The sequence below is a fragment of the Brassica napus genome, chromosome C3 (genome assembly GCF_020379485.1).
Source record: "Brassica napus cultivar Da-Ae chromosome C3, Da-Ae, whole genome shotgun sequence".
NCBI lineage: Eukaryota > Viridiplantae > Streptophyta > Magnoliopsida > Brassicales > Brassicaceae > Brassica > Brassica napus.
The window spans coordinates 70,514,877-70,524,883 of NC_063446.1; positions in this window are offsets into that span (position 1 = coordinate 70,514,877).

Genomic DNA, 10,007 nt, shown 5'->3' on the forward strand with positions numbered 1-10,007 from the left:
AATTTTAATTGAAATTAAATCGAATAGGAAAAATTTTTTTGGCCGAATTAAAATGAAATTATATAATATATAAATAAGTTTTGAATTTTAAAATACAATAACAAAAAAAAAACTAATGCTGCATTGCCGCGTCGTAGAATTCCTCGCTCCTTCTCGAGAGATCTTCCTCGTTGACTTGCACGGATGTCTCGCCTGGAATGGGGTTTTGTTGTCTCATGGTCCTGAACATGGCCTCCCATTCCGGATTTGTGGCCGCTATGACGTCCAAGAAGTTCTCGAGACCAGTCATACGAGCTGTGAACGACGATTTTGTCGAGGCCAACTCGTTTTGTGTCGACGACAGCTGATGTTGTGTCGTCTCCAACACGTCGCGCAGCTGAGAGACTTCATCATCCCGTCTCTGGCCATAAGAGGAAGTCGCTCTCGGAACATCGTTGACGGAACCAATCCCCAACACACGTCCCTTTTTCTTAGGAGCGACCTTAAAAAACAATAAAATATATATTAAAATTTAAATTTTAAAGTAAAATGGAATTAATAAAAAATTTATATAAAATTTACCTCCTCGTAAATTCTATCCACTTCTATTGTGGATAAGACGACGGGTAATCCGTCGGCGGACTCCTGCGCCAGCTGGGTCTCACGCTCGTCAATACGAGCTGCCACATCATTGTAGATCTTCTCAGACCTCTCATCTACAAATGCGCCCGCCTTGTTTTTGTGGGTCCGATCGAAAAGTTCCATAAGAGTCGGTAAACGTCCCAACTCCTTGGCCTAAAAATAGTTAAGAAAGTTTTTATTATATATATATATATATATATAAAAATCAAAAAGTTAAATATTTAAATTACGTACCATTTCCAAACGGACGCGGGCGTGTGGTTTTTGGCCCGTACTATGTTGCATCGCCCTGTGGCCATGCTCATCTACCGAGTTACGGGAGGCGGAGCAAGACTGGGCGACTCTCATGGCATCAGGATCCCTCCAGTAACGGATGAGGCCATCCCACACGTCCGTGGTGATGGTTGAGGGTTTGCCCCGCTCATAGCCCTTCACGATCCAGTCACCCTTCCAGTTGGAGACCGTGTCCAACAAACGTTTCTTCGCCTTGTCGATAAACTCTTTCCGCACCTTCTCAGTGACCCCCATGGACCAATTAAATTTTTGCTGCAAAAAAACATTAATAATTAGTTTAGAAAAATAAATTTAAAAAAATATAAATCAGGAATAAATTGTAAAAACTTACAGCGTAAATCTTGAACCACGTCCTTCTGATGTAGATCGGAGTGGATTTCCAGTTGGGATGTGCCATGGAGAAGTAACCTTTAATCGTCTCGGTTACTTCTGTTGCAAGGCAGTTATCAACCCCAAACCTGGAAAAAAAAAAACAAATTCAAAGTTTTAAATATTTATTAAAGTCACAAATGAATTTTAAAAAATAAATGTAACATACATACCAAAGAGTTCCTTCAGGTCGGTCGGGGTCTATGATCGGTAAGCCTTCTCTGCCTGGCAAACCGAGAATGTCCTCAACAGTGTACTGAGAGTAAGGACAACTCGCTGGCACCATCAAATCAGCATGAACCTGATGGGCGGGCATCTGAGGAGGCACATGAGGAGCTGGCATCGGAGGAGGAGCTACCGGAGGAGGCACATGAGGAACTGATGGCGATGCCGTAGAAGAAGGCGAGACTCTCTGAGAAGATTGAGTCTCGGGGACGGTCTCCTGCTGACCCGAAGAACCAGGAGCTGAAGAAGAACCGGGAAGTGAAGACGGGTCTAACCGACTACCCGGTGGACCGAACATCTGCGAGTAGTGAGCACTACGCTGGTGCCTACGAATAGTCTGCAAAATTTAAATTTCTAAATTAAATTCAAGAGTAAATAAAAAATTATGAACAGTATTAACTACGTAATTAATAAAATGAGGAAACCTAAATTTTGTAAACTAATTTCGTAAACTAAATTCCCTAAACTAACCACCTAATCTAAATTCCCTAAACTACTTAGAGAGGAAAGAGAGTTACCATGTTGAGAGGAAATAGAAAGGCTCTAGAGAGGAATTAGAGAGGAAATGAAGAGGGCTGCGGTTTCGCCTATATATAGGATTAGTGTTCGTCGACAATTCGTCGCAAAATAACGAGGAAGACAGAGGCCCGTCTTTCGTTTTGTCGCAAGGCCCAAGCAAATTAACGAGGATATACAGAGGCCCGTCTTTTATTTAACGTCGTTCTTGCGACGATTTTTGTTTTATCATCGATTTTACGTGGGCCCGTCTTTGTTTCGTCGCAAGGCCCAAGCAAATTAACGAGGATATACAGAGGCCCGTGTTTTATTTAACGTCGTTCTTGCGACGATTTTTGTTTTTATCATCGATTTTACGTGCAAATAGCGAGGCTTTTTTTGCTAACCCCTAAAATTTTAAACCCCAAACCTCAAACCCTATCTTTCTTATCTCCAAACCTCAAACCCTATCTTCCTTATATTTCTTATCTATACTTCATATATTTCTAACCCTTTAACTTCAATATATATATTTTTTTGAATTTGAAAGGTTTAATACGTTGGAAAACAATTTTACAAATTTTGAATTTGACATATCACACAACAAATCAAACACACTCTACAAATCATATATGAAAGGTTTAAAAACATAAAAAAAAAAATTGAAAATTAATTTTTTTTAGTTTATATGAAGTAGGATGGGGAGTTTTAGGGTTTGCACATTTGGGGTTTAGGGATTTGGGTTTCATTTTAGTATATTTACCGACGAATTAACGACGAAAAGTAAAATAAAAAAGCTAACCTCGCTCATTCCACGTAAGTTAACGAGGCTCTTACGACGTTTTAGTCTTACGTGGAATAAGCGAGGTCCGCTTTTTTAATTATAAATCGTCTCTTATTCCACGTAAGTTAACGAGGCTCTTACGACGTTTACTGTTACCGTGGAATATGCGAGGTAATGTATTATAAATCGTCGTAAAATTCCCGTGAGATAACGTGGAAAGTACGACGACTGTCTCTAAACCCCTAAAACGAAACCCCAAATCCCAAACCACATCTTCTTTATCTTCTACTTCATATATCAAACACTTCTATCCTTTAACCTCAAGCAATTCATTCTAATCCAAACCGAAAATTATAAAAACACAATTCCTTTACTTATAATTAATGTCGATATCTTATTTATAAATAAACTCCCATTATCTTTAATTATATATAATAAATCAAACTCATACAAATATGAAATACATTAATCGGATTCATCGACATTCTCGTCATCACTTGAAACATCATCATTTACATGAAACTCGTCTTCAACAGCTTCCTCCGTGGGATCTTCGGTAAGATCTTCATACTCGTGATTATGCGGATCAATGAGAAGGATGTCATCAATTTCTTGTTCAGGTTCATGAACTTCATTTATTTGTTCTTCTTGCAATGGTGGTTCTTCTCCTACGATGATTCGTCCTCGAGGTGTAACTTTGATCACGGCTAACCAATTTATACCCGACTCTCTCATCCGTGGGTATGGAAGGAAGCTAACTTGGTCTGCTTGTGAAGCTAAGATGAAGGGCTCGAATTTGTTGTACCTCCGGCCACCGTTGACATCTACTACACCGAATTTGTTCAACCGAACACCTCTATTGACGACGGGGTCGAACCATTCACACTTGAAGAGGACGCATTTTAGCTTCAATATCCCTGGGAATTCGACTTCAATAATCTCCGTCAAGATTCCGTAGAAATCTGTTTCTCCTTTCACACAAATTCCATAGTTACTGGTTGCCCGCTGTTTACCATACTCATATGTGTGAAAAGTATAGCCTCGTGTGAAATACATCTGTGATGTGGTGACCTTTACAAGTGGAGATTGAATTACTTCGTGTAACCACTTAGGATAATCTGCATCGTCGTCATAATCAACCTATTTAAAAATAAAAAGAACGTTGAAATACAAATCATTCATGTATGAAAATTTTAAAAGTATTTGATTAATACCTGATTCTTCAACCACTTAACAAAGTGTTGATCTTTTCTTTTGTCTACGTCACTTGTGGATATACCAGGAAATGTTTCTTCGACTTGTGAAACAAACATGCTGTAAATTCACATTTTACATGAATTAATCTCTCTCAATTATATAATGTATACTCAATTTAAGTTACCTTTCAAAATAACGCATCAATGGATCCTCGCAATTGAGTAGAATATAGGTGTGTGCACTATGAGCGTCTTCTTCACTCGACCACCAAACCTGTTTTGATTTCCCACCAAGTCGTCCAATCTGGCTAAAGATTTCTGGAACACCAACAACTGCATATGTGGGCGCAACGCCACCATCATCATATCTTCTTGGAGCTCTTCTTCGTGTACGTACTTTTGACGCAAAGTAGTACGATGTGAAGTGAGAAACTTCTTCTGTCAAACTTCCAGCAATTATAGAACCTTCAACTTTGGCGAGGTTCTTTGCTTTTCCCTTCAAATATTTCATGGCTCGCTCGTACTGATACATCCATCCGTAATGTACCGGTCCACGAAGCAATGCCTCATATGGGAGGTGGATAGCTAGATGCTCCATCACGTCAAAAAAGCCTGGAGGAAATATCTTCTCCAAGTTGCACAATAAGATAGGAATGTTCTCCTGAAGCTGTTCTACGACTTCTTCTTTAAGAGTGCGTGTGCTCAAATCCCTGAAAAATGCTCCAATGCCTATTCCAAAAACAATTAAACACATTGTTAGTCAAATACTATTATTGTAAACTAAACCAATTTAATATTATTGTCCTATTGTAAACTACCTGCAAGTGGTTCATGTACGTTTGTTGGAAGTAGCTCCGCAAATGCAAATGGCAGAAGTCGTTGCATAAAGACATGACAATCATGACTCTTCATCCCGGAGAACTTTTGACCCTTTTCAACACATCTTGAAAGATTTGAAACATACCCATCAGGGAACTTCACTTCTGATGCCACCCAATTGAACAAAACCGACTTTTTTTCTGAAGACAATCTAAAAATTGGAACGGGAACTTGGCCATTGCTTTTATATGTAACTCACTTCTTGAGCAAATATCCGGCAAGTCCAACCTCGATTTTATGTTGTCTTTTGTCTTCCCTGGGACATTCAATATTGTATTCATGATGTTCTCAAAGAAATTCTTCTCTATATGCATCACATCAAGGTTGTGGCGCAGAAGGAGATCCTTCCAATATGGTAACTCCCAAAATATACTCTTCTTGTGCCAGTTGTGATGAACACCGTAAGAATCAGGCATATTACGAGGGACATGCCAATTACCACCCCAGCGAACTGTTTCGTTAGCTCCGTAGTAGTCGATTTGCGCTTCAATTTGTTCTCCAGTTAGATATGGAGGAGGAGTGTCTCTCACAACCTTTTGTGCCTAAACAAATTCTTGTTTCTTCGGTACGGATGGCCAACTGGAAGAAATCGACGGTGACAATCGAACCAACTTGTCTTTCTACCATTCTTCAGTTGAAATGCATCTGTCGTTCCATTACAATATGGACAAGCTAATCTCCCATGTGTAGTCCATCCAGACAACATCCCATAGGCAGGAAAGTCACTTATGGTCCACAAAAGCATAGCTCGCATCGTAAAATTCTTCTTCGTTGAGCAGTCATACGTCCTCACCCCTGTTGACCACAAATCCTTCAACTCTTTTATCAGTGGTTGTAGGAAAACATCAAGTGACCTTTTTGGATGCTTCGGACCGGGTATTAATATGGTCAAGAATAAAAACTCCCGTTGCATGCACATCTCCGGTGGCAGGTTGTATGGCGTAAGAAAGACAGGCCACAATGAATATTGTCTCCCTGACATTCCAAATGGACTAAATCCATCTGTGCATAATCCGAGGTACACATTCCGGCTATTGCTAGCGAAATTCGGATGTACTTTGTTAAAATGTTTCCAGGCTCTTGCATCTGATGGATGAGTCATCTCACCATCCGTCTGAGTATGCTCGGCATGCCACCTCATCTTTCCAGCAGTCTGCTCCGATTGGTACAATCTTTTCAATCTATCTGTAATTGGTAGGTACCACATCCTTTGGTACGGTACCCTATTACGTCCCCTTCCTTGCGGCTTGAATCGTGGTTTCTTGCAGAATCGACATTCTTCCAACTTCTCATCATCTCCCCAGTAGATCATGCAGTTGTCGATGCAAACATCTATCATCTCCGAAGGCAACCCAAGACTATAAACCAGTTTCTGAATCTCATAATAAGAATCAGCAGACTCATTGTCTTCCGGCAAATACTCTTTAAATAAATCTGCCCATTCGTTCATGCAACTTTCAGGTAGATTGTGATCAGTTTTAATATTCATCATTCTAGCAGCCAATGACAATTTAGAGAGACCTTCTCTACAACCACTGTAAAGTGGTTGATTTGCCGCATCTAACATTTCATAAAACTTTTTTGAATCTATGTTAGGTTCTTCATCTTCATCATCATGAGCTACGAATGCATCAGTTACCATATCATGAACCCTATCATAATCTACCATCGGCTGATCCTCCTGATGGTAACTATGTGCATTATGCAATTGATGATCAACCGGTTCTTCTTGAAAGTTGTTATTACTACTACTAGCTTCATTCTGATCATAACTATAACCTTCTCCATGTTGAAACCAGATATAATAATTTGGCGTGAAACCTCTATTTACTAAATGCTTCCAAACATTTTCACGATTTGCCAACTTTGAATTGTTACATTTCCTACAAGGACAGAATATTTTACCGCTTTCTTGGGCGAGCGGTGTAGAATCTGCTTGATGCATAAAACGCTCCAACCCAGCAAGATATTCTTTCGTCACTCTCCCGTTAGCATCTCTATGCATATACATCCACCTCCGCAACTCGAAAATATTTCCCAAGCCCGACATTTTTTTCACTTTTTTTTTCTTGTTGGTGTGCTTAAAATTATGTTCAAACCTCCATATATATAGAAAATTTTCGAATCTGGTAGTTGAATTTTGCTAGGAATTTACGACGAAAAATTAGGTTGGTGGCAAAAAAAACGTGTTAAGTTGGTGGATTTCTCGTTCTTTCCTCGTAAGTTATTTCCTCGTAAAAATCATGCTAAAATTACGACGAATTTGCGACGAAACACATTTTTCTCGGAAAAACCACGTTAACTTACGACGATTTACGAGGAAAAGAAAATCTTTACTCGGTATTTTACAAGGCCATTACGAGAAACTTTATTTCCTCGCAATTTCATCGTTAAGTCATCGTAATTTCACGAGGAATAGTTTTCCTCGTTAAATTTCCTTGCTAAAACTGTGTTTTCTTGTGTGGATGTGAAACACTACTACTGGGATGATCCATTCCCTACAAAGAGATGACTAAGAGGTTTATCAGGAGATGTGTTTGGAGATGAGATGCAAGGGATCTTTTCCACTGCCACAGTTCAGAAACGCAGGCCATTTTGCAACATTCAAAGACGGTTTAAGGTCCTGCGGCTGGTACTGGTGGCCTACACTTTTCAGAGACGCCCATGGTTTGTTCAAAGGGTGATGCATGTCAGCGGAAGGGTAACATCAGTAAGAGAAATGAGAATGCCCCAAAATTTCATCTGAATTGAAGGTTTTGATGTATGGGGAATTGATTTATGGGCCTCTTTCCCATCTTCTTAGGAAATGAGTACATCTTGGTTTGCGGTTGATTATGTCTCCAAGTGGGTGGAAAGCAGTAGCCAGCAAGACAAAGACTCTAGTGTTGTCAAAGAAATGTTCAAGACAGTCATTTTTCCAAGATTCGGGATCCGAAGAGTGGTTATTAGTGATGGAGGCTCTCACTTCATCAACAAGACGTTCGATAAACTGCTGAAGAAACATGGAGTAAAGCATAAGGTAGCTACACCTTATCATCCTCAGACAAGTGGGCAGGTTGAAATATCGAACCGAGAAATCAAGGGGATTTTGGAGAAGGCTGTAGGCAAAACAAGGAAAGACTGGGCTGTGAAGCTTGATGACGCCTTATGGGCGTATAGAACCGCCTACAAGACTCCCTTGGGCATCACTCCTTTTAATTGGTCTATGGAAAGTCTTGTCACCTACCTGTGGAATTGGAGTACAGTGGTTTTTGGGCAACGAAGTTGATGAACTTCGACATTAAAACCGCAGCAGAAAGGAAGATGGTTCAGTTGAACGAGCTGGACGAGATTCGTTGAACGCCTATGAGAAAACACCAAAATCTACAAGGAAAGAACTAAGGCATGGCATGACAGAAAGATAATCCCGAGAGACTTCGCTGCTGGAGACAAAGTCCTTCTGTTCAACTCTAGACTCAAGCTATTTCCTGGAAAGCTTAAGTCTCGTTGGTCCGGACCTTTCACCATCACAGAGGTTAGACCTTATGGAGCTGTTGTCTTGGAAGACAATGGGAAGAAATTCACCGTCAATGGGCAGAGGCTAAAACCTTACTTCACAGATGCAAAACCCGAAGAAGGAACCAACATTCTTTATCGGAACCCGATCTCGCCTAAGGACAACAAAATAGTCAGGCTCGCGACTTTAAACAAGCGCTGACTGGGAGGCAACCCACATGGTTGATTTTCTTTCTCTTTGTGGATTATGTTTCTTGTGTGAATTGATTTTTGGTTGTGTTTTAGATGATTTTAGGCATGTATCACGATCAGGCATAGATCGATCCGAAAGAAACAGAACGGCGATCCAGGTAAGGGATCGGTCGATCCGGGATACGAACGCAGATCGGTCGATCCGTGCATAAGATCGGTCGATCCTAAGAGTACGGATCGGTCGATCTAAGGTAAGTCTTGCCCGGTTTGATTTCACTCAATTTAAACCGGAAAAACACCCACAAAAGATCCCACTCGCGAAAATCAGATCAAAACACTCATAATTTCATCTTCCTCTCCTCTCAAACTCTCTCAAACCTCTAAAGAACATGCAAATCGATTTTCATCATATCTCAACCGATTTTTGTAATTCTTGGTGCTAAACTCATTAGTTTTTCAAGCTCTATCAATTTCTACCATCAGTTTTCATCAAGACACAGGTATGACTCTCTAATTTTAGAATCAAAAAATCGCCCTAGGGTTGGATTTAGGGGAATCTCCGAATTCTAAATGGAATAGCATCTAGGATGGTTTATTTGTGATGATTATACTCATGGGTTACCTAGATTGCCAATTTGTAGGATGAATTGCGATTTGATTTTGCCTAAAAAAAAAAAAAAAAAAAAAAATTTAATTTTCGAGTTTAATTGAAAAACGAAAATTGGAATGGAGTGTGTGATGTGTTATTTGAGTTTAGAGAAGAGATGTGTGCTAAATTTTTACATGTTTAGGAGGTTGATCAGAAATGATTATATAAGAGTGTTTTCTATATGTCTCTTACTTGGGTTTTGATGAATTAATTTTGCAGATAATGCCTAAGAGACAGAAGAAGCAGAGTGGGCGTGGGGATTCCTCGGTACAGACTGCTAGGCTCAGCACAAAGGGCAAGTTCCGAAAGACGGATAGGTCTCATCCTGCGAATCGAGAGATAACCCAGCAGTGGGATATACATGATGATGATTTCTATGAGCAGATGAGGGGAGTGGAAATATGTCCGTCGCGCTTCGCTCACAGAGACACTACAGATGCATTGGGGATAACCGAGGATATTGAAGCCTTGTCGCGAAGATTGGCCTGGGAACATCTTCGATCTTCACTGTGTTGCTATGCTGACTTGACCAGGCCGTTCCTCGCATCAGCCCGCCTCTACCATCCTGACGAGGGACAAACCCAGTTGCTGATAAGGCGAGTTCTCCTTCATTGTGAACAGGGCCAGTACCACACATGACATCTTTCAGCTGTGCGACGTCTTTGGGTTCGGGAATCGGAAAGGACGTCAATCTTGTGTTCCTGACTTCCCGGAAACACAATGATTTCTGGACATTCATCGTTCAGGAAACTTCATCTCTCGAGAGGCCAAGCAAGCGAGAATACGTAGCCCTGTTCTGCGCTATGCA